Genomic DNA, 26,274 nt, shown 5'->3' on the forward strand with positions numbered 1-26,274 from the left:
ATTCAGTGGGATTAATAACTGATTTATTGAAGCAGGAGGCCCATAGGTAACGCTCCCTAAATCAGCCAGCTGTCAACTTACTTCAGCTGCGTACTTGCGAGACCCCCGTGACGTAAAACAGAACCCTGGCAACGCTCGCGTTCCATGGAGCTGAACACAGCTGGACTCTCCACAGCAACTGGAACCATGTATGTGCCAAGCGGCTCCTGGGCGCCGGTGGGACTCTTTCCCCACAGGTGTGTCTGTCCAGGAGTCTGTGGCTCCCTAGTGGCTCTCCTCGGTCGAAGGGTTCGAGGGGTGGAGCTCTCATTGAGCTATCGCCTCTCAGTGTAGAAGAAGCACACGGTCGGTCTCTGGAGTATGGTTGAGGAAATTCATCTCACTAAATCAAGTGACACACCTTTTTCAAAGCGAGGTACTAATCAGATCTACCTGATCGCCATCCTAACTTGTTACTGGGTCATGCTGATATTCGCACAGGAAGAACTAGGAAGTAGCAAATCTTACGAGGGTAATTTTGGGGGTAAAAAAAAAAACACTTTCTGGTTTAGGATTGTATTTTTTATTTTATCAAAACTAAAGTCAAATGTAGCCAGTTTTAACTATTTTCTCAGCAAGCTCACGCCACTCCTTCCTTCCCACATTCCAGAAAAATATCACAAACCACGTGCATTTTTACACACACCAATATGTCCGAAAAGAAAGAAGGACACACAATTAGTCTAAATATCTGTTGTGGAAAAAAATTTAATAGGTTTAAGAGCAAATTCCCATAACGTGTAAAACAAACAAGCACTGGCGTTGCCAATAGGTCTCGCAGTAGGAAAGTTGAGCTATTGGTTTTGTAAATGACACATGTTATATTTATGTGTTGGTTTTGAAAATCGCGAAACTAATAGTTTTGTCATTTACAATGTCAATACTTTTTTACACATGAACATTCAGAGTTGCACAAAGTTTAGAGTTAAAGCAAAAAGATGGTTAAATCAGCACTAAAATAAAATACCTATAACAAGGGAGAGAACAACACGAGTGGTGGGGGAACGCACGCACGGAGACAAAGTGAAAATCACCAACACGTACCTGTAAATGCAGAGAGGCCGACAAAAATATGCATTTGTTTAGCATATGCGTTTAAAATACTATTTGCCTTCTTATTATCTCGAAGTTAACATTGGCCCTGAAGGTAGGCGGAAAGCTAGTTTTTATTCTTGACCTTTAAAAGTTGTGAGGCGAGTTCTTTGGCTTTGTAATGCGAACCCGGTTTAAATTTTTAACGGCAAGGGGTGCAACACAAGAATGTTCTGGACAGGCACAGTCCACACCGGCCTTTGTCATCGCGGAAATGGCGACAAAGAAGGGCAGGATGGGTGCTTGATAGCAGCAGAATGGCTGCAGAGGGCAACTCATTATCCGATGCTCAGTTTAACCGCCTGGCGCCAAGCCTGCCTCACATGCCGGTGATATGCTAGGACTGTTCTGAATACCAAAGGCGGGATCCGACCGAGCAGTATTAAACTTTTTCGTTTCCTCGCAATTACTCACTGAAATGTACATTTTGCAGCAAGATGAACACATGAACATTCAGAGTTGCACAAAGTTTAGAGTTAAAGCAAAAAGATGGTTAAATCAGCACTAAAATAAAATACCTATAACAAGGGAGAGAACAACACGAGTGGTGGGGGAACGCACGCACGTATAAATAAAAACAAGCAAAAGCAAATGGTGGGGGCCTAAAGGAGGAGGGGGTGCGAGGGATGAGTGAGGATGGGGTAGCAGGGGAGGGAACACGGCCTGGGGGAAGCTGGCTGGGGAGGGGGAGGAGAAATCCAAGGAAGGCTGTGTGCGGGGAGAGAGGGGAGGTGCTGGAGCTGAAAGTACGGCCGGCCGGCCATCCAAGAATAATTAGGGGAGGAGAAGCCGAGAAGCCGCAGAGCGCACGCTGGGCGAAGCCCTTTGATGTGCTGCGAAGATGAGCGGCCGGGAAACTGAAAGTACGGCCGATAGGAGGGAGGGAGGCTGATGCGCGTGCTTGTTTGGTCACGTGGTTCACCTGAACTTCAAGAAAACCGCAGCAGAAAGCCCTTGGTTTGACGAGGATTTTGGCTACTTGAATTCTCGCTCCCTCAATGCGCTTGCGCGCATTGTAGGTCACGAGACCTAAAAAGGAGGGGCAAATAGCTAGGTGGGAAGGAACATCAGCACTTACGTAGTTAATGGTCTGTCTTATTTATTTACATCATCTTCGTAAAACGTATTTGCTTCAGACTGCAGATTTTCAAATGTATATGGCAATTTTAGAGCCAATGACAATAGTGTCAAATATGTGAGGTTACTGGTTATGTGTAGTCAAAATCAGCGCAAGAGATTGCAGTGGGAATTGGAGCTGGATAGTGTATAAGGGGCGAATTTAAGTGGTGGTTTAAGTTTTTAATCCGAAACATGTCTTTTTTCCAATGTCTCTAAGCCCCGTCCTTTTCAGACTGGGGGGCGTGTTTTTGACTTTCTTTCTAGGATGTAAACAACAGTCAAAAACACGCCCCCCAGTCTGAAACGGACAGGGCTTAGAGACAAATGGTTCTTCTTTCTATCTAAGCCCCGTCCTTTTCAGACTGGGGGGCGTGTTTTTGACTGTTTTTTACAGCCTAGAAAGAAAGTCAAAAACACGCCCCCCATCTGAAAAGGACAGGGCTTAGATCGAAAGAAGAACGTCACTAGGACCTCTTCTCCAATGGCTGGCCACCGTTTAGGAGGCCAGTCAATGTTGAAGAGGGGCGGGACTTAACCCTCGCTAGCGAAGTACACTAAAGTCATTAAATCTCGCGAGTGCGCATGTGCGCACTCGACACCACGCAAGACCTAAAAAGGACCTGCAAGAGTGGGGTACAGAGGCAGGGAGTGTAGAATACTGGATCAAGTGGCAGTCTTGGGGGGTTGCAACCCTGAAGTTCGTAGCTCTGGAAAAAAACTTCTAAAAAAAATGTTGGGCTCTGCAACGTATTCTTTTATAAATTAAGCCTGGGTCCTACTGGTTTCAATTTAGGATGGTGTCATAGTTTCGTATTTTTGGACATTACGTCTGGTGTCACGCGTGCTGATCCAGTGTGTATCACCCATTTTTCAAGGGGTGGCAGAAGTTTTTTAACTTTGCTCGTGATGTTGGATGGCATTATCAAAACTTCATTTGATGAATGTGAACAAAGTTTCTAAGAGTGTCCAAGAGCAACTCAAGGGCATGTTATGAGCCACAGGGCCTGATTCACAAAGGCAAACGTACACTTTTGTATAAGTTTATGATAGTTTGCTATTCACAGAGGGATTTACTGGTAGTACTTTACGAGTGCGGGGTCTCTGCACATAAAAGACCTATTATTAATAGCTTCTCTACAATTTAAAATAGTACTAGTGTCACATGCCTCAGATGTTAAGTTTCTAAATGAGACATAGTTAAAATATACTACTTCTTATTTGTAATTTCTGTTCCTATTGGGGATTTCACTAGCAGGCCTCACAGAATCTTTACACTGCAATGAGTTTTGAACAACTTTTTAGTCCTACCCCGAAGTGTGAAATGTCTGATACCTTCTGATTCGAGGTTGTAAATGACTTATGGCCACAGAAGATTTTGCACATATGTAGTACAGCCTTCATCAGGTGCAGTACAAAGACCCCGTTGTGGGATTCACTTTTAGATATTTTCTTGTATTCCTCTACCTCTAGTGATGTGAATATTAATCTTGGCTTGGAGTGCAAACTTTGTATAGTTTGCTGTCACATAATTTATGCGAAATTTCGGAAAAATGATGTGAAAAGCTGACCTGTCATTTCACGCTATATTTTAGTGTGAAACGCATCCTCAAATCAATTTTTGGTGAGGATACATTTGAGAAAAGCACCATGAACAACAGTAACTCGCATTGTGCTTTTGTTTGTCGATTTCACAGTAAATTTTTTCTGCAAATGGCATGTAATTACGCAAAGTGGCATGATAGTGTATTTTCAGGAATTTCACTTAATAAGTCTAACACAAATTTCCTGAAATTAGACAAATTATGTCAGCATGATTTAAATTCTGCCTGGGTCTACTATTTACATTGCGGTGTTGAATCCTGTCACTAACCTTATCTTGGTCCAGCATGTTTCTACCCACACTCATTCAGAAGCCCACATAATGGACTAACCCCCAGATGCATCAAGCATACATTTTGCGATTCCTTATTTGCGAAAAATAAAGAATCGCAAATAAGGAATCGCAAAATGCAATGCATCAAGAAATAGCAAAAAAAATTGCACTTTCTCAAAATTCCTTAATTGCGACTCGCAAATTGCGAGTCGCAATAAAGGAATAACTCCCCATTCATTCCTATGGGCCTAGAGGCTAATTGGAATGAATGGGAAGACAATCTCAATTTTCGAATCGCAAATAGCGATTCGCAAATTGAGATTGTGAATTCAAGGGTGCATGGGTGTCCAAAGGACACCCTGTTGCACCCCTGAAATTGATCTGTGCACATATGTTGCGCACATGCCCTGTGTGCACAACATAAAACTTTGAAAAATGCACTTTAGTGCATTTTTCAAAGTTTTTGCAAATTACCATGAAGTTGTACTTCACGGTAATTTGCGTGCCCTATTAGCGAATTCGCAATTTAAAAAACGTTCATGCATTGCATTTAAGGAATCTCAATTTGACATTCCTTAAATGCAAATAATCGCAATTTAGCGATTTCTAAAATTGCGATTTTTGCATTTGGGATGATGCATCCCAAATGCAAAAATACCGCTCGCAAAGGGGCAGATTCTGAGAATCTGCCCCTTTGCCAGCGGATTTTTGTTTGATGAATCTGGGCCATAATCTTTGTTGAAACATTTTCACTGCCGATCTATAATAGTCATTTGAGAATATGCTTTGTGACCTGTTTTTTTTAAACTTGGGTCTCAAGTTTAATACCAATAGATTTTGTGATGTTTAGAGCAAAAAATTGGAGCACATCAGTACAGTAACACTGGAATAGTCCCTTAATAAATGACCAAGAAACGCTGTTGATGTTTTTATGCTGGATTTATTTTTTGTTTGTTCCAATAGGCCAGCGTTCAAAAAGAGGTGTCAATCACATGGAAATGCAGTCCACAAGTGTTTCGTCCCAAAAAGACTTTCTCAAGGCTATGAATTGGTAACAGTAGAATGCGTTGCGTGCCACTTTGTTACTGGGAAACAACAAAAACATAAGGTAAGGAAGAATATTTGTATCTATAGAGAGGAGACTAGGGCACTGAGAATAGGGAAGAGAATAGGGGGATAGATAATATGTTGTCAAAATGGCTCAAACAGTAGTATTAGAGGATGTGTGAGTTTTAGATTACAAGCAACAACGTTGTGAAAAGAAGATGACAATCTGAAAGACCTTTTATGATGTTAACTTCTCAACTAATATGAATGAGGCAGTGGCAACCTTGTTTGCTGATGATGTTGCTCTTATAAATGGTTTACTAGCTATAAAAATGTGCTTCCTGGTATTTTGGGGTTTCATGCATTGAAAAATCTATGATTTGGAAGACACCAGAACCACCTCAGTATAGTACAATGATTAGTCAACTGAAATATACTATTATTATGGAAAATAACACTTGTTACTAAAAGAAATTTAAATTTTCAGAAAAGCTTCAGGCTGTCTGACCTCCACTAGTGGTTGGAAAATAGGACAAGTGAACTCTCCATCTTTCCGCCCCCTTTTTTGGGCACACATGATGATAGTATTTCCTGTGTGCCTTGTCGCACATGTTGGTAATGTTCCCATGTATCTACACCCTGAGAAACCTTATTATTATTATTATTATTATTATATTTAATTTTATACAGCGCACAGCTACCCGGAGGTTTCCCGGCGCTAAACAAAAGAGAGAGAACGGGGTAATTGCAGAAGGAAGGGCTCTAGGAAGCATAAAGGATCTATAGGTTAAATAACAAGGTCTTGAGGTCTCTGCGGAACCTTAGATAACAGGATTCAGAACATAAGGAAAGAGGTAGGGTATTCCACAGGGAAGGAGCCAAATAAACGAATGAGCGGCCGCCCATTCTGGCTCTCTTAATACGAGGCACCTGATATCTATGTTGGGTCGACGAACGAAGAGTGCGGGGGGGACAATAGTGTTGAACCAGGTTGCTTAAATAAAGAGGGGCATTGCCTGACTTGATACGGTGCATGATGCAGAGGGCCTTGAATTTAGAGCGATTTTCAATCCGGAGCCAGTGCAGGCTACGCAGAGAAGCAGAAGTAGAAGAGGTTCTGGGGAGATTGCAGAGTAATCGAACAGCCATGTTTTGAACCGTCTGAAGTTTGCGAATCACCTCCTTGCATGCACCTAGAAAAAGAACATTCCCATAGTCCAGCCGTGATGTAATTAACGCTTGGACTACAGTTTTCTGGGTGTCATGGGGAAGCATCCATATGATCTTTCTCAGCCACTTGATGATGGTAATACAGGTGGCAGAGACCTTGATCACATGTTGCTTCATCGATAGCTGATCATCAAATATGATGCCTAGGTTGCGAGCTGTTTTGGACGGAACCGGTAGGGGACCCATTTGATGTGGCCAATGGTGGGGACCCCAAAGTGTGGTATTGTGGCCAAACAAAAGAAGCTCGGTCTTATCCCCATTTAATTTTAATTTATTGTCATGCATCCAGTTAGCTATGTTATTGAGACCAGAAAGAAGGGAGGATGTATTGGAATGTTGGCCTGTGGAGAGTGAATAGATGATCTGAGTATCATCGGCGTAAGAATAAAGAATAAGTCTGGCTTGCTCTGCAAGGGTGGCAAGGGGTCTAACATATAAGTTGAAGAATAGTGGACTCAAGATAGAGCCCTGAGGGACGCCATGAGTGGAGTGATGGATTTTTGAAGCTGAGGAAGGGGAGAAAACTTGGAACGTGCGGTCAGAAAGATAGCTGGCCACCCAGCCGAGAACTGAGCCACTGATGCCGATGGACTTAATGGCAGTAAGAGGGATGGAGTGGGAAACAGTGTCGAAAGCGGCACTCAAGTCAAGTAGGATGAGTGCCACAGTTTCCCCTCTATCTACCTGCCATCGAATGGTCTTTGAGAACTTACAATCTCTGGGTTTTTTCTTTTACAGTTCTTTAGTATTCCTCTCTGTCTTTGTTCCTTCCACTTTATTTTTCCTCCATATTGTTAGTAGATACACATGAATAAGGGAGCCCAGTAAGTTAAAAACTGATATTTTAGGATTAATCTCTGAACCCCTATGGGGACCTTACGGAGTCATAGCTTCAACACTGACTATATGGAGATCTTCATGTAAAAACGGAAAGGAAAAAAATATATAACGTTTTATTACCCTAAATTTTCTGCTTAACACTTCATCTTTGGTCTTGTATCTACTATGCCATCTAACAATATTTCTGCTATGCTTATTATTTTGTTGATGTTGTTACGCCTTAGACGCTATGAAGTCTGCAGTCTGTTCTAATGATCTTGTTTCGGCTGCATTGTTAAAGAAAATTCTTATCCTTCTTTCCATTTCTTTTCAAATGTTTGGTCTCCCCCTAAAATATAGTTGGTTGGTGGGGAAGGCGATACTTTCCACCCAGAGTAGTCACCCTGAGTATACTAAACCTTAGAGGCTCATGCAATGGTTGTTTAAGGACCATGCCTGAAATAGTTTTTGGGTCTTTATCGCCCATTGTGTGATCCACTCTCTTCCACTAATGTCTTCGTAAACTGATGACGTAGGCACACCCACCGTCCTTTGCAGCCTTTTTAGTACCAGTACATTCTGACATAAAATCTCTGCCACAAATTACTCCCACAGATTCCTGCCCTGAATCTGTGCCCGATACCTGGCACAAATTTCTGCAATGGATTCTGTTCTGCCCCGTGCCTAATTGGAACCAATGGCTGCTGGTGGGGGATGCCACCAGCACTTATTTTTTGGAGTCCACTACTTATTTTTCCACTTCAAACATTTACAAGAGCAAGAGAGGGAAAAACACACAAATCAGAAAGAGAAAGACGGAAAAAGCGTCACAAAGGGAAGAAGTAAGAACCTGCAAGAGTGAGAGAAAGGGTCATCATGTGTCTGGTAGTACATTAGAGGAGAAAGAGGTGGATTTATTACTACCAGGCTTGGTACTGGGTGCACCGACGTTGAATTGCAGCGGCCATGGGCTTTTGAGCAGTGTTTCGGACACTGATACTCATTCTAGTACAAATTAAGCATTAGTCCTGCCAGAGTTTCTTGCCGCAAACCGCCAAAAGTTTGAAGCACAATCCTACCTTACAATCCATACAGATTACTAACAAATATTTCGGTAACAAATTACAGCCTCCGCTTACTGAAGCAAATTAGTGCTATAGATCTCTGCCCCAACCTACTAGCACCAAACCCTGTCACAAATTGCTTCCCTGTGAGTGCAGAGCCACACTTTGTTGTTTTACATTATTTCCACAGATCACTGAAATAGCACACCATGTTGCCTCAGATTACTGACACAAATTACTGCAAGAACCCCGGCCACAAAAAACGACCACAGCTCACTGCCGGAAGGCATGGCCACAATATACTACCGCAGGAACGTTTTTTTGTAAACAGCACCAGTCGGTGCAGGCATGGGTAGCAATGGAGGAAGGGAAACGGTAATTTGCCATCTTTTTCTTTAAGCTTTTAAGGCTCAGATCTTGTCATTACTTTGTATCCTTCAAGCAGGGTACCAGTGTGGTCTCTTGCACAGCACTCCAGATCATAAATTGCATGGAAGTATACGTTTTGCAAGAAATCCTACCAGATATTGTAAAGAGGAAAGAAAAAAAAAACCATCGCTTTTGGCTATGGAACACTGTGAGTGTGATGAAAATTGAATACCAGCGTAGAGATCAGGTACAATGTGTTTTTAAAGTCATTAAAAACGTTGGTACTACAGTAACAAGTTCTCCTGTGTTAGGGATTGGGTACAAACCACAAAATAGGCACGGAGGCGACCTTGGGGATTGCGGGAAATAGTTGTATTATCACTTAGAGGCTTGTCACACCTTGAGCCTTTCTCTCCGAAGAAGGAGTGTGCTGTCCGCACAGATGTGCTGTGCAAACAAATGAAGGACGGAATGCTGAAAAAATCATACATTCACCCCCAGTCAAGAGATCTGGGTTAAATCCATCATTCTTTTGCTCACCAAGGCACCCCAGTTTAAGCCCAGCCATATGCAAATCAGTCTTGACCCTGTGCCTCATGGAAACAGTCCAGACCGAACTGCCAAGCCACTTCCTCCCTGGACCGGAAACAAGCATCCAAGGACTGGTTTCTGGGTATTACCCTCTGTACTGCAGCATGATCCGAAGCCACCCTAGTAGTCGTGCAGGAGATGGTTAGCATTAATGTGATCTTGGAGTTGAACATAGACTGCATTTTCAATGATCTTGCTGATGAATGGTGGGTGTGTGATGGGTCTAAGTTGGTTCGGTCATCAAGGTCGTGAAGGTTTCTTTGGAAGTTGGAGGATATGACCAGTCTTGAGAGCTTCTGGGAAGATGCCTTGAGTGATGGAGGTATTGACAATGGTAAGTAGGGGTAAGTAGGTGTCCACAGAAAGAGCCTTAATGAAGGATGATGGTCAGACATCATCTTCATAAGAAGTGGCTTTGAGGGAATTGAGTGTGTCAGGCTGATCAAGGAGGGATAGAACTTTGAAGGTTGACCACAGCTGGATTCTACAGGAAGGGGTGTGTTTGAGAGATGAAGCAGGCTTGGTATCATCAATGTGCTGTCGGATCTCCTTTATTTTTTCACTGAAGAAGAGGTTGATGACATTTCTGTAGAGTGAGGAGTAAGGGGATTTGGCATGAAGTTGATGCAGTGCTTAAAGTCTTGAACAGCGTTCTGCTTCTTTTGGTGATTCATTGATGGTGATGGTATGGTACTTTTCTTTGGCTGATGTGATGAACTGTCTGCATGTTGAGCGGAGAGAGTCATCAGGAGTTCTGGTTTTCTTCCATTTTCTTTCCCATTTGCCAATGAGTTGTTTATTGTCAGCAAGGCCTTTAGAATACCAGGGTTCAGAATTCTTTGACTTGAAATTATGTGCTGTAATTGGGACATGGACAGTCACATAACTTTTCAAAAAGCTTTTGAAGTTGTTTAGAAAGTTGTTGACATCGGACGTCAATGGGTTGAGTGATGAGTTAAAGCATTAGGTTTCCTATAGCGACATCTATGAGGGATCTAAACGTTTAGGCTTCCCTTTTGTGTTAACCTTGGTTTGTTGGTTGTACGCTGAGCAGGGTGAAAGGGATAGCAGAGTGGTCAGTCCAATCCGAGGATGTGGGTGGTTTGCATTGGATTGTTGATGAGATTGTTAAGACAAGATCGAAGATGTGGCCTTTGGAGTGTGTTGGTTGTATGCTATGCTATACCACATTGAGCATATCAATGAAGTTGTAAAGGATGTCTTGTTTTCTTTTTGTTTACATTGTGTGGGTGGTTAATGCCATGTTAGTAGCTCCATTAAGTAGAGTGTTACTTGCAACTGTGGGTCAGGCAGACTCTCTCAACACACACACACACACACACACACACACACACACACACACACACACACACACACACACACACAGCAACATCCCCTTAACTACAAAACTCAGTAACATCTGCATGTGTTGATGTAGGCCACATGCACTAAGCAGCATATTCATTCAACCACTTAGGAATGACTGAACCCATACAGTAGAGGAGAGGCACCAACGGGTTCAAAGTGGTAATGGAGGTGATCCAGCGTGACAGCAGGAAGTACCCTCTCCCCAAGAGAAATCCCTATTCTTGTCTCCTACACAACAAGATGGTGTGCAGGAGACAGGTGAACATCCATGGAGAGAGTGGGCTGTGGCCAGATGAGGAGAAGCAGTGAGATGATACAGAAAAAAGACCTATGTCCAACAGCACAACATGGCTGCCATGCTGAGCAAGACTGGTCAGAAACAGCCCATACAGCCCTCACGTGATCTCCACTGCGACAATAAAAATTATAAACAACAGACCGGTGTGGAGAGGTAGACATAGTAGGACAAGCAGCCTTGAGGTAGCACTGGGTAACACCTCCATCACATCGGGTTCCAGACCACTGGGGAGCACAGGATGCAAGGCGAGAGGGTAGCAGCGAAAGAGAGGTAAGAGGCTAGCCAGTGTGACCATAATCTATCTACGCTATGCAAACATGGCTGCCATGGCCTTCTTCTTGTTTTCAGTTTCGCATGTCACTGTCTGCATCTCCTATTGTGTCATCCTCGCTGTCCCCATGTGTACTTTCCTTTGTGCTGAACCTGGCTGAGATGCTGTGTGTATCTCTCCTTACATCTGGCCTTTTATCCTTGCTGTCTTTGTGTGGTTATCTCCTTTTGTGTTCAGCTCTTGCAGTTTGTCTCTCTGTATCTCTCACTGTGTTCCTCCTCATTCTTTTTCTTGCCTGCTCATCCCTTGTGATGACCGTCCCGCCTCTCCCTAGGTGGCCATAACCCATTGTGCTTCTCTTTGGCGTCACTGGCCTCCACCGATGTTGATCTTAAAGTGACATCTGATTTCACTGTCACTATTTTAGCTGTCTCTTTGTGATATTTCTTGCTGTTTCCAAGGCTTATAGCATGCCTTGGCTGTACTATTCCCCCATTGGCATCTCTGACTCTGGTTATTCATGCGGAGTCCACATTGCGAGACTTGGGCAGAATTTAAATTACTCCCACAACATTTGTTAAGTTCCTGGTGTGTTATGCACTTTTGTAGTAGTAGTAAAACAAAGATTAATAGGACAATTATCCATAAAACATTCCAAACCAATACAAACACCTATACAGTATAAAATTGGCTTAAAACCCACCAACATCTCTATGAACAGACACCCTTCTCGAACCCATTCTTGATCTACTGTTTGACAGTAAGTATGAAACGTGCTCTTCCTACTGCCCAGGGCCGGACTGGCCATTGCAGGCACCAGGCAATCCCCTGGTGCGCCGCACGGGTGGCCCTGCTACTGCCACATCAAAGTAGCACATTTCCGATAACAGCACAGTGGCCTCCAACCTTTGCAGTGTTCTTTAGTTTAAAACAAGGATCTTAAACGCTTAATCTGAATAGGAGTATAAAAAACACAGTCCATGAGTACATGAGACAAAGAGCATTGAGCATTCGGGGGACATGTGTAGAAACCATTGCCATCCCTAATCACATGACACCAATTGCGGGACGAGTAGATTGGGTTATACCCCACTCTCACCTTTAAATTTTCGTTCTGCAATCAAAGATCAGGTACCTGGGCCAGATAGGGGAAAACCATGCCACTGCCTCAGTTGAGAAGCTAATGGCAGGCTTCTTCCTCAGATAGGCCAAGTCAAGTGACCCGGCAACCTTTCCTGCAGGTTCTTTAGGCACTTGCTTCGTAGGAAAAGGGGACCAGGCTACGATTGTACCCCACTCCGAATGCATATTTTCAAGATACTGTCGCCTTTTCCTTGCTTCCCCTGCCCACCTCCTTTCATTGCCTTGGGTCTCCTCCCAACACAGTTTAAACACCTTTAAGGTTTCAGTATTCACCGAGAGTTTATTGAGAAATCTGAGGACCCAAAGAGCGCCAACAGGTTCCAGGAGATCAGATTTAGTTCCCTCCTTGTGCCTTGGACCAATATGCCTAGTGGCAATGACAGGAGCATTCTGAGAACTGCCCCCTCCAACTGATCCTAATCGCTAGAGGGGTCGAGGGCAAGTACCTTGGCTCCAAACAACCCCAATGGGGGTATTTTCTCTTCATAAGCCTTCATTAAAGGGGTGAGGACCTGTCCAGGCCACCATATCGCCAATTGAATGTAAACAGACAACTAGCTTGTAGCACAGACCGCTGCTTGATTAACCCCTTCAGTGCTGGCCACGTTCAGCGGACGTCACGTGCACTACCTCGGTAGTGCTGCGCACGACCGCTGAACATTCCGACCCCGCCCGCGCAATAGAACGTTCCGCACCAGCACGGAACGTTCAGCGCAGCGGAGGGATTAAACCCATATTTGTATCCCATTTTAACTTCCTGTTAAAGGTCAAACCTAGGTATTTGTCAGACGATCAGCCCAGCTCTCCTACGCCGTGGTCCCCCGCACCAGAAAGACCAGATTGGGAGGCCGCTCCTTCTCCTTCCTCGCGGCCAAAGCATGGAACGCCCTTCCACTCCACCTCAGACAGACAACATCGCTCCCCATCTTCGCAAGAAACCTCAAAACCTGGCTCTTCGACAGACGCGCCTCCTTGATGGAATGGAACCTGCACCCCCCCCACCCCTAGCGCCTTGAGACCCTTACGGGTGAGTAGTAGCGCTTTAACAAACCCCTGATTGATTGATTGAGAGTTCACTGTTTCCAACTCTTGAGCATACAAGTACCATTTGAAAATGTTTACCTTTTCCCCAAAGATCAGCACCTTGTTTTTCTCCAGGTTGATTTTCAACATATTCTGATTCTTGTATGCTTCAATTTAGAACTGTATGCATGGTGGTTGACAGTTTGTGCTCTTCAGTAAGCCAGTGTTGGTTAAGACATCAAGCCAATAGTAAAAACTACATGACTTATCAGTTCTTTCCTTTTCCTGTTTTTGATTAGGAACATATCACAGCTTTCTAGGTTGTGTTAACGAGGCACTTGGGTGCCGCTCATTTCATATGCAGTGCGCAGCATTCCACGTGGCCACTTCCTCTGTACCAGGCAACCATTATTGAATGCTGTTGTCTACACAGTATCATTGTTTTACTTTTCAAGATGGCCAACATATTGGTTCTAAACATAGGGGCCATGCTGGAACTTTAAAACTAGGATAGACTATGTTCAGTACCTCTGCAAGACTGCACCAGCTGCTATATTTAGTTATTGCGAGCATACGCTCGCCGTGTATAGACAGCATGTTTTCTTTTTTCTGCTTGAATTCTTGTAATGCATCTTGCATATGTTGTTGAGAGTGTTCTTTATTGTGGTTGTGTTCGAGGGTGAATGCAAGAGTGAGTCAGTGGATGGATGAATGGATGCATGAATTCAAGGAAGTATTCATGTATGATGAACTATTGAGTGCCTAAACCTATCGGTGACACAAAAGACACTTCCATTCATAGCTAGACCTATTGGCATTGCCAGTGCTTGATTTATTTGATGCTGTAACATACAAAAAAAGTCAAGCAAGATACTGGCAAACCACGTTTCACTCTAAAAGCATAATTCTTTTATATTTTCTGAAATTTAGCAACTATTCCTCCCAAAAATTAATTACAAGTTTCGCACACTGTTCCTTTGCAGTGGACGGTCAGTCCCCATAGGGCTCGTCTCTGTTGCTGGGGGCCAGTGGGCTCTTCGTTTTCCTGGCACCGACTTCTTACCATTGTTGCATCTATCACGATTCATCTTTTGTGGGCATATCCTGTAGACTGTGTTCTTCTGGGTTGCATGGTGGGATTTTCCATGCCCTCTCTTGATGGCCATGGCGCGTGCATTGTCCCGCTGCAGGGGGACATAGCAGGACACCACAAGCAGACAAGGCAACATATTTGCTGCCTTTGACTTCTAGAGCAGTGATCTGCGGCCTACAGTGCAGTACAATAACATAATGTGAGCCTGGGAGAAAAGGCTGGCGACACAAAAGGGACAGTATGAAGTGCTGCTTACAGAGAGGGCACATGTGCGGGAATATTAACGGTCGAACACACAGTTCCTTGCAAACTGAGACATGTCCGCAATAGTGCCATGCCCCTGATATCCTTACTACCAGTCGTGGCCGGCATGACTCGCGGGTGGGGAGGGAGGGTCACGCAGGGGTGGGGGGTAATTTAATAATTTAAAAAAATTGAACCTACTTTCCCGCCGGCCAGGAACAGGAAGCAGGCAGCCACGCTCCCAGTCCCACCCCTAAGCCAATCGCAACACTGCAAGCAGCATTGTGGTTGGTCGGAGCGCCGCCCAGCCAGGGGCTAATGGCCCGACCATGTTCTCCATGTAGGTTGCATTGCAGCCTGCATGAAGAAGGGCAGAGTGTGCATCACTGGTTTAGTCGGCCCCAGATGGGCAACCAAACCATTCATGCGCACTCAGGAGTGGGCACACCACTCCTCCCCTGCCCAGCCCTGCTGGCAGAGCAGCCCCGTCCACCCGCCCACAACCAAACCCTTCTGCTTTCTCACAGTGCGTGACACAAAAAATGGTAGTTATTACCATTTTATGTTTCAGCTTCTCACACTGCGAGAAACCAGTGGGGCGACGCTCCTCTGCCCTAGTGAAGCTGCCGCCCTTGCTTACTACATTCTAGCTGTGACATCCATACTGCCCATAAATGGAACAGAACATCCCTACTCACCTGCGTCAGGAAAATAACATCACTACTGCCCTGTAGTGGGGACATAGTATCCCTACTCAGCTCTAATGATTCAGATGAGTTGTAACATCACAACAAGGCCGCTGTCCGTGCCAGGGGGCAGTAGAAAACATGGTTCCCAAGGCAGAACCAGAACCACGCTTTCAACCATGGACCAGAAAGCTGCGACTGAAGGCATCAGGGCCGGGTTACAGATAGGGCACATTGTCTGTACCCTATGTGTCTGCGTTGCTGCGCATCTTTGAATGGGCACACTTGGTGTTGATTGGACCAGTACCCTCTAGCTTGGTGAACACTATGTCCACAGTTTTGAGTCAGACCCACGCCTGCACTGAGAGCAGCACATTTATGAACAATGAACCAGATGTTTGAAACCACTGATCTGCCTTTCACTGTACAGGCAGCCACCTCGCCTGCATTTTAATCGGGTGGGGGGTTAGAGATCTTCCAGCAGTCGGGAGCAGTGAGTGACTGAACTCTCCTGTGGGGTAATCCCTGGGGGTCCCTTGGATACTCTTTCGTCCCTTTCTAGAGTTACCTTTTGGATGCACTGACTGTGCAGCACCTCAGTGTGGCGCACAGTCAGTGCTGATCCTGACTTCCTCTTTGCCTCTGTGCCCACATCTGTAATACAGAACAGGCGCAAAGGCACCCCTCATTTGCATGTGGCCCCTCCCCATGTAAATGAGAAAATGGCCAATAAGATTGTGCCGGTACACTTTTTTCGCCATGCAAGCGTCTGCGAAAAACTCTTCCAGTAAATTACGGTATGACTGCAAGAGTGCCCAGGAGATAGAGCCATGGCTTCATAAGGCCCCGGGGCACTGACTTGGCAGGGGAGCAGCCTCACTCCATGCTGACTCATCCCCTGTTTCCAGTCCAACACTTTCAACCTAAAAAACAAAAAATCTCTGCAGTTGGGTTTAGTTTTCCAATTACTAAGGTTATGCTAACATTTATGAACATCACTGTAATTTTGCTTAACACCTTCGCTGCGGCGGCTAGTCCGCTGCAGCGCTAAGGGGGCGGGGGGGCCGCACGGCGCTCCGACGCTGGTGACGGAACCGCTCCGTCACCAGCCTCGGTTGAGCTGTGCTCATGAAGGAGCGGTTCCGTCATGGCCCCGCCCGCTTAATAGAACGCGCTGCGCAGGCGCGAAATCAGCGCCGCGCAGGCCATTGGGCGGGTCATGACGGAACCGCTCCGTCATCAGCACAGCGCCACCGCAGCTGATGACGGAGCGGTTCCGTCATCAGCACGGTAAAGGTTAAATTCAGATGAATGGGTTTGTGTATTTTGTGTAGTATCTGTTTCTCTTACACTTAAGCTGTTCAGGTCATGTTAGCTTAGGAGAAAGTTGTTTGAGAAGAAAATGTCTTGTGGTAACTGTGAATGTGGAAGTATGTTGTCACCCCATGTTCTGTGAGCACAGGTATAACCTTCTCTAAGTCGCCTGCAAACCTATGATTGCATTTCTGAAAACTGCCCACAGTGCGTATAAAAAGATCACAACCTGCCCTTCTTTGAAGGCCATACCCTGCAGCCTAGTAATACCTGATATCCTGAGGATCACCTACTTATCCCACCAACCATCTGCATGACCTCACGTACCCCCACCCCTTTCATGGCCACACCAATCTCCTTTTAATGTAATCTACCAGAAAGAAACTGGATGGCACGCATGGAATGGTTTACTGGCGTGCACAAGACTAATCCCAGTAACTACCAATAATCACTAACACCGGACTAACCATTTACCTTGGGTTCTGGAGCAGCCCAGCCTAAAGCGCTCAAGTGCCTCACCAGGGGTAGTAAGCACTATATAAATGCAATTACAATACAATACAATATGTTATCGATTTGTTACTTAGCTGCCAATGGTAAAGTTGGTAAATTAGCAACAAGTTACCATTTGAATGCATAGACATTTTTAACTCTTTGTGTGAACTTCGAATGACCTATTTAACCACACCTGACCTCTCAAGGGCTTCTCTTTCTTCAAACACGAGCTCACATCCAGCCTGTCTGCTCAGCCTATTCTCCTCTCTCACCCCAGTGATATCCCATGCTGTATTCTCCAGCTTTTCAACATTCCTACTGGACTTAACTGACCTGTATATATTCTTGCCGGCTAGCCTCCCTCTCCATCCTACTTCAACTCAGTTGGTGTAATCCGCATAAACTCTATCATATGTCTATGCAGTCAAATGTTCATTGCATTTTAATCTTCTCTATGCTTGTACATTGTCCTTAACTCAGCTTCCTTTTTGTTATCCTGCCCCCCTGTATATATTTAACTCTACGAGTAAATAAAGAATAAAACGCATGTTTTACTAACAATAGTGTTATGAGTCAGAAGGGAGCTCTCATTGGTCACTGCTACTTGCTGCATTTAAGGCCACTGTCCCCTTCTGATGCCCCTTTGAAATATGACGTAGGTGTCACCTCCCATAACACAGGCTTCCGCATCCAATTATAAAAGTGGCCAATAAACTACATCTCCAGCTTTCGCCTTCGCTGAGCAGTGCTCGGATGCCCTTGATCAATCTCCACCCGCATCCTTATGCTCTGCGTTTGGAACATGGGGCGCGCTCACCCATGAAAATGACATTTTCTCACACTGACAATTGAGTCCGCACCAGCACGATGCACAGGCGCAAACGCTCGCTGGAAGCTAATTCAGTATCCCTGGCCGGCTGGTGCTCATGGCCCTGAGCGATTTTTCCAGAACCCTGTCTCCTGTAGTCTTTCCTTTATGTTTATCCTGACACTCATGAAATGCGTAGCATTTAATTGCAGTGTGCATGCACTTAGGGTTGATTTTCCTCCTCATGGTTCAGCTGGCCAGAGTAGCCATCTCCAAAGACTCTAGCTCCCAAGGGCAAAGATATATCAGTGCTTTAGTGTGCGGCCTCACTCCAACAAGAAGCAGATAAACCCTGAAGGCCAGGCAAGGCCAGGCATTTTATGACACTGTAACTAACGGTAGGGGAACATTGAGGGAGCTTGCAGGATGCAGTCACAACCCTGGTGACTCTTTCTCCTGCCTTCTATATGATTCTGTGACAGCATGAAGTCAGTTGTCAATTATGCACTCGTTTCTGCAAGTTGTACTTCCTGTGTTTTTATCAGGGTCAAAGGTTGTTTGACATCACTTGTTGTGTTGTCATCTGCTCACAGGGATTGTGGAAGGTCTTTCTCCACTCCACACTAATGTGAGTGAGTACTTCTTATGTCTTAGATCAGACCTGTCTCAGTTTCTCCTTCAGTCTGAGATCATGTTGTTGCATTTGCATTTTCCCTCCTGGTTGAATTGCTGACTTTACTTTAAATCTGATCTTGCAAAAATCAAACTTAGTACCGTGTGTTTATGGGAAACTTCAAGTGAACACTGCTTCAAGGAGCAGGAATCATCCAACCTATAGGTCTGGGTAGTAAGATCATAGGACATCGAAGATTGGGGACATCTGCCTGACAAACCGGTGCCTAACACAGGTTACCGCAGCCCTTTCGGTGAAGGGGGTGACCCCAACCTTTGGGAGTGGGGGTGGGGGGAAATTCATCCAAAAGCCAATAAATATCTGTGAGATATGGGGGGCTCTAAATGTTGTTTGTACTTAGGCAGGTGGCCTGCTGCCAGCTGTGGTGAAGGATGCCTGAATGGAACCGCTCAGCCCAGGAAGGGTTAACTGATGTAGAGATACCACCACCCTGGCCTCTCTTTAATTCATGGACTATTATGTTTCAAACATTTGATATTCAAATAATCCAGAGTTGAATTAATTCTGCACCCAATGTTCATTTCATTGTGTGCTTGTTACCTAAACTCACATTTTTTTCAAACACCTATCCGAGCTGTAATTCACGTTATGCCCAGTGCATTTCATATGTAAAAGCAAACACTTTGGTAGGAGCGAAAATATATGTCAAGTAAGACAAATGACCATGCAAAAACATGAGTTAGCCAAATAAATCTATCTCATTGCCCATATTAATGAAACGTGACATTGGACACGAACAAAAAGACGTCCTTAGCCACCTCCATGCCATGGTCTACACCGGCATAGTTTGCGATATATTGGTTATTTCACATTACACTTGTTACGTTAAATTCCCAAAAATATGGCATTATCACGCTTTGCATAAATTTAACCGGAAATAGTGTAGATTGTATACATGAAGAGCGGTAAATAAATACATAGATGGATGGTGAAATAGTAAACAATAATTTCAAGGACAAACTTCTATCATTTTCAAAGATCTTAAGCAATGTTTGCTATAAATCCAAAGATAATTTGGATTACATATGCTGTTGAGCATTACTAGGAATACGATTAGAGTAGTGTTTGTGTCGTATGCAATGTTTTCTACGCGCGTCGCCATGTGCTCGTGCTGCGCTAGTCGTCAAAGGGATACTGTTATTCATGCCTGGCACCCGGTACAGTCTCATAGCGGTATTTAAATATTGAACAGATGGAGAACTGACCCACAACAGTATCTGTGGCATAGCATGTTTTCTGTTGCAGAGCTGTCATGGTTCAGTCGGGAAGGCAATGGGGGTGCTCTGCGCGCCCTGACGCGCGCAAAGATTTGGAATCCTGTTCAATATTTCATGCGGACACATGCACCGAGGAACTCTGGCCAGTCTTCAATCCAGGCAGTTTCAGCCTCTGTAGTGGCATAAATGATGCATAGTGTTTAAGCTTTTTGGTCTGGAACAAACGCAATCGCTGTCAGTTGCCTGAGCTTACACTGTGAATGTCGGCGTTGCTGAAGTGGGCCCAGTGGAGTCGGCTGTTGTACGCAACAGTAAGTCTGAAGGATTTGAACTCACAGAACAAGAGAGACCAGCTCCCTACTCACTTCAGAGCTTCTTCACAACTCATCTTATTGGTGGCCTAGATCTGACATCCAAATCCAATCCTTTCATACAGCTATTTGGATTTTTCTATCTGGGATATGTAAGAATATTGGGCTAAGATTATATTTGTCAATTTGAATGTCTGCACAAATCTTTTCTAAAAGTGCTATTGAAAATGTTGCTCTTGGTGGCTCATTTATAAAAAACACAAGGTTTGGAGCACCAGGAAAGGTTGCCAGTTCTTGATCAGGCGTCTGTCCTTTCTTCCAAGGTTTTCCTCTATTCAAAATTCAAGAGAGGACTCAGTGACCTACAAAGATATTGGCAAAAATTCCTCACTTAATCAATAGTAATACCTACTCATGAGTCAGTCTTTGTTTTTTGTTAGCTTACTTCGGTATCCATTGGCACTGCATTGATGCAAGCGTATCTTACGCATTGTCTGAATTAGAATGTCCAAACATTGATTGAATTCTCACCAAAAAATAGTAAATTTCCTCTTGGAGGTTTGTGAGTGCTGTACAGGGCCAAGGGCAAGCATTCAGTTGGCAAGTGATTTAAGAGGTGGCATATGCTAGGATTCCAGGAACTCTTGGCATTGCATTTTGGGTAGAGTTGTGCAAGGCTTTTTTAGCAGTCTTCATGGAGTTCTTTTGGTTGCCAACTTGTGAAGTTTTATGCTTTTCCACATTTAGATGAAAACTGAGACAATTTATGTTGTAAAAGATAAATTAGCATTAAAAAAATCTGTGTGCATTTGCCAATCTGCATGGAAAACTCTTCAAAGGGAAACTTGCCAAGAAATATCCACAGAAGCAGAGGATAGGAAGCATGTTGTCGGATTCACAACTGTGGATCTGACAATGCCAAAGGTTTGATTACGAGTGGGTCGTGTATTGCGACCCTTGCGTAAACCCTTGTTTACCTCAACCTTGGTTTGATTTTTCAGGTCAAACCTTCCGAAATGTAACAGGGAAATGTATTCGGTATTTACCGTTTAATGTAGATTTTAGTGGATTAAGCACCAAAATCCACATGTTATTCCCCAGAAACTTGTGATAAGTGCTATTTATCACAGCCGGTTAATAACATACCATGTGGCATTATTATTTGTCAGGTGCGATTAATTGCACTTAAACTCATAATCAGGGCCTCAGAAAGTTGTGAAAATATTGAACTTACCTCTTTTGTCCCTCAGCCATGGACGTGAATTAAGTCATTTTAGGGTTGCCCGATGGTTCATTTTCTACTGTTGTGTGCTCTTTGTTATTACCACCACTGCTTTTGCTCCTGATACACAAAAAAGTAACCAGAACTTCTGATTTCCTGGGAAAATTGTATATAAAATTAACCTTGCGACCAGAGCTAGATCCAAGAACATTATTTGCATCCAACCTTTACTAATCAGCTCACGGAGAGCGATATCATCGGTCCTTTGTAACCTAGTAGTAATATTCAAGAGCACTGAGGAGTATTGGCGATGGGAAAGAAGACCAACTACTAATTATAGAAGGGTTATCGAAACAAAATCTACCTCCTCAGTCAATTGTCTTCAACATTGGATCTTTTTAACATATTTGGGACCACTGGAATTATGTAATTTTGCGGTCACTGCATTTTTTGCATGATTATGGATTTGCTGTGTTTGCCACATACTTCATCATCTGCTGCGTAATCTACAGTTTTTCAGGAAAAAAATTGTTTCTTGCTGAAACGGATCAAATGTTACGAAAAATACAGCGACACGTGTTACAGCGAAGCGGAAGGCCCTTTGAAAGGTTAACTTATCCCCTTTGTGTTGCATATTGCTGTATTTAGGTGTTCAACTCGTGTCAATATCATGAAACTTGTGCCCAAACAGTATTAATTTGTGTAAAAATGACAAAATAAGAAAGTAATACTATCACAAAATATGCTGCAGTATGCCATATCATTTGCCTTTTCCTTCCGCATAATTCAGTCAACCCTAGTGCATAATTTGGTTCTCCCCTGCCGCATAATTCCAGTGGTTCTGAATATATTTGAATGTTCACAGGAGAAATAGTTTGCAAGACACTTTGGGGCCCATTAGGATGGTGGGCGGATTGCCCCCGTCAGGCTGGCGGTAGCAATCCGCCCGCCATCCGCACCTAAATTCCCCCCGCCATAATAGGATGGCGGGGGGACCGTGGCGGACGGAAAGACCGTCCTCCGCTTTTCCGCCCCAGTCACCTTGCGACCGGGGCGGAAAAAGTTTAATATGGTGGCGGTGTCTAATAGACACCGCAGCCATATTATGATGGGCTTGTGTAGATGCCTTTCCGCGGCGGCGATGCCGCCACGGAAAGGCATGCAGTCTTCACAGGCCCCCAGAGTGAAGGAGAGGTGGGGGCTGAACACGGGGGGGGTACCTGTGGTACTCCCCTTCATTTGCATAAACAAAGCGGCAGGTATCGCACGGTGCCCGCCACTTTGTTTATGCAAATGCATTAATGCATTTATAGCATTGTGGCGGGCTGTGCAGAGAGCACCGCCCGCCACAATGCTTTGAATACAGGATGTGCCCGCCACTGAGGCGGGCACATCCTAATACCCCCCACGGTACCCCCGCCCTAATGGCGGGCGGTCCCGAATTCCGCCCGTCATCCTAATGAGCCCCTTAGTTGCAGGGAAACCCATACTACCGGATACAGTTACCTACTCATTCTAGCGGATACAATTACATACTCATACTAGCGGGTACCATTACCTACTCATATTGCTTCTAACAATCTTGCTAAGATGCTCCCCATGCTGAGCGCCCGACTACCTATGGTCAACGCGCTTTGTCAGTTCCTGAGGTCAGGTAGTAGTATGTATTGTAATCTTACTCCTGGCCTGAGGGCTCATGAAGGCAGTGGCAGGAAGCGAGAAAGCGGCAGGCCTTTAAGAGCAACTACTGCTACGTACATAGCGCATATGTAATGCTACCTGTAGTTTCCACTCTTTGTCTGGATAGTAGATGCTGTCAGAAAATAGGAAACTCTTGAAAGGTCAAGGGTGAGGTAAGGTGTCAACCCTATCATATCACCCGGGATCAGAGACCCTGTGACGTCACTTCCTCTTCCCCTGGCAAGCTGTCCTTATTTGCCCTCAGTCTCCTGAATTGACTGCTCCGATGCTCACTATGGAAAGGGAAAAATACATGAAAGGGACAGAGCACAAGGCTGTGAGTATGTGCTTTACATACATTTTATTATTTATGAGCAGCAGAGGAAGAAATATGCAAAATGTTGGGGGGTTGGGGAGCTGTGCTGGAGCGGTCGACAACCCTTATCAGCTTAACACACTGAAGGACCATAACAAAAAAAAACAAATTGACTGATTATGCTTCGAGATCTGTGCTTGAAAAATGTCAATGCTAAAATATCTCATTATAATGTAATATTCTAAACTCGTTTTTTGTCCGAGCCGCTGAAAGCCCCAAGTAATGACTGTTCCAGTTTATTTCATGATGTCACGCAGACTGAGGCCTCAAAGCTGTTTACTGCAATTGCTGCAAACACGCGCCAAGAAGCCACGTGAGATTGCAAATGGTAATTGCAGTTTGTTCTCATAGCTGGCGAACTGAAATCAGATGCAAGCAGTGTCACGTGGCATCCTGCTGCGACTGCTGTGAGACTGGGCATGGGCGAAATATAGATTACGCCCACGTAATTTACGGGTTTTTTTCTTTAGAATTTCGCATAACAAACACCGGGAAGTTCGCACCTGTTACGCAAACATTCCAAAATTACGACATTGCAGTACAGTGCACAGCTATGGGCCGTTCAGCGTACATTTTTATCACAATCGTGTAGAATAATGCAAACGGGCAGAACATGAGCGGGAGTGGCTTGTGCCAGTTTTTCCTTTTTCACACAATTTTTTTTTTTTTACTGTGAAATGCATCCTCATGTCAAACATTGACGCAAGGCCGCATTTCATGCTAAAATATATGTGTAAATGATGGATTTCCATTTTGTGTAACTATGCCTAATTTCACCCAATTTTCTCCAAATTTCAAGTGTTACCTAAAAGCAAATGATGTGACTTTCGCCCACCCCAACTTAAGAAAAACTCCCCATTTTCCCCTCTGCTATCACTACCCCCACGTTCCACGTCAGGGTCCCAGTAGTCCTAACCTTGGAAGTGAAATGGCCACACCAACAGGAAGTAACTTCTAACAGCCTCAGTGGCGGCTGCCGCCTATCTAAAGTTGTAGGGTGGGTATGTTGGGTAATACAATTAAAATAAACAGACTTTCCTGCTGCTCCGCTGATGGGAGCCTCGCTGCTCATCTCATCCGGCCCGGAAGTGGATGGACCCCAAAGCACAGGGTCCCCACCCAATCCAGATGCTGTTCTCATTCTATACCTAGCATGAGAGCAGCCCTAGGATTGGTCTACTAGGCCGCTCAGACAGTGCCTGGGAGCCTGTGGCTTTACTCCAACCCGGCTGTACAACACTGCTAGTTTGGAGAAACATAAGTGCGCATGTCAGACTGACATGCGCACTTATAAGTGCACACTAATACTCCTCCCTGCTATGTCCGGCCCCGCCCTATACTGATTGCTTGACTCCATTGAGGCTCTGACTGCGATGAATAAAATTATAATAGCATAGTTTTGTTATTATTTTATTTATCATCTGCTGGCTCTGGGCAGTGGGACACTGCTCCTACGCCATTACGGTGGAGCCGCCCCTGGTTAGCATATGGCACAGTAAAGACTCTGCTCCCTCCCACAATACTTCCTGAAAATAACCTGTCCTTTTGGACAGTAAGAGGTCTGGGCTTGGATTCTCTCTGGGCTTGAGCAAGAAGCCCCCATGAATGACTAAGACCTCTGGGGTCAGGAGAGTGAGGTAGGGGTGCCAGAGCTTCTTGAGAACTCCTTGGGGCTGCACTGACAGTGACGGGTAGAATGCTTCAATACAGGGGTTTTCACCTCGGGCCACATTTCAGGCCATCATTCTGAGCTCTTCTGCATCATTACAGACACAGACCAACCATAAGGTTGGTCGCAAGGAAGGTGCAGCTTGAACCCTGCTGCACATTGTGCCGGGGCCAACCTCTCAGCGAACCCCACACTCTTAGAGTAGTCACCTGGACCATACAAAAAGTAATTTCCAGAGGGTGAGAGTAAAGGAGACAGCATATAGCCACGGGTGGGTGTGTTTGGAGCATCAGTTTGGCTGCGGTAGTTTTCTGGACAGGGACACCCTGAGATTTGGAAGGATAAGGCCAGATGCAGCCATACCGCAGTGGAGGTTTACAGCTCATCTTCCTTTTATTAATTCATTGCTCCTTCTACGCGCCATAAGCGCAAACATTCTGTTTCGTAGTAAGGACGGAGAGCTGCTTTAGGCCTCTTGCCATGGAGAAAGCAGAACAGATCTGGTTGGGGACGAGGTACAGTGGCACTGGCGTCCTCAAGTTTGCGATCGTTGGATCCTTGAGTAGAGAATCAAACAGAGTCCCGAGGGGACTTTGTGGTCATATAGAAGCTGATGAGAGCTCTGCAAAGGATAAGAGTGAACTTGTGCTTCATGGATTCTGAAGCTCCAGGATCCTCGATGGAGCCAACACTCAGCAACAACGCCTGTGGTTGCCTCTGCTCATATTGGTGGTAAGGATAATCTCCCGTGATAGATCATACATGCACGATTGCGGTGCAATGCTTCATGCTATGGTTGTATCTGTTGGTGCACAGGAGGACAAACATCCTGGGGTTCTGCAAACCGATTACCTCATGTCAAGTCTTGCACGGGGCATGCTGATGGCTGCAGATGATGTTTCAGCGAGCAATCCAACGTCGAAGAAGGTGGAGTCAGCACCAAAGAAGGCTCATGTGGGTGTGCCTTCACCTGTCGTGTTCCACGTGAATGGCTTGGTCTTTATCGATGAGAGTAAGTCCAGCACCACACATGGCCAACGACTGGTACTGCAGCACACTCCATTACAAAATAATGGAGGAAGGGAATTTAAATAGAACCCCATACAAAATAATGTTAAAG

The 26,274-nt window shown here is 44.8% G+C and overlaps 1 long non-coding RNA gene across 3 annotated transcripts in view; it reads left to right on the forward strand.

Annotated features, from left to right (window-relative positions):
- Nucleotides 1–5,095: 5,095 nt before the first annotated feature.
- LOC144798872 (uncharacterized) overlaps nt 5,096–26,274 on the forward strand; it is a 1,194,519-nt gene continuing 1,173,340 nt past the window's right edge. For all 3 annotated transcript variants that reach the window (XR_013603685.1, XR_013603683.1, XR_013603684.1), the window contains exon 1: nt 5,096–5,231. This is a non-coding gene — a long non-coding RNA (uncharacterized LOC144798872). The remainder of the gene's footprint in view (nt 5,232–26,274) is intronic.

Source organism: Lissotriton helveticus, chromosome 12 (assembly GCF_964261635.1).
Source record: "Lissotriton helveticus chromosome 12, aLisHel1.1, whole genome shotgun sequence".
In the NCBI taxonomy this organism is placed as follows: domain Eukaryota; kingdom Metazoa; phylum Chordata; class Amphibia; order Caudata; family Salamandridae; genus Lissotriton; species Lissotriton helveticus.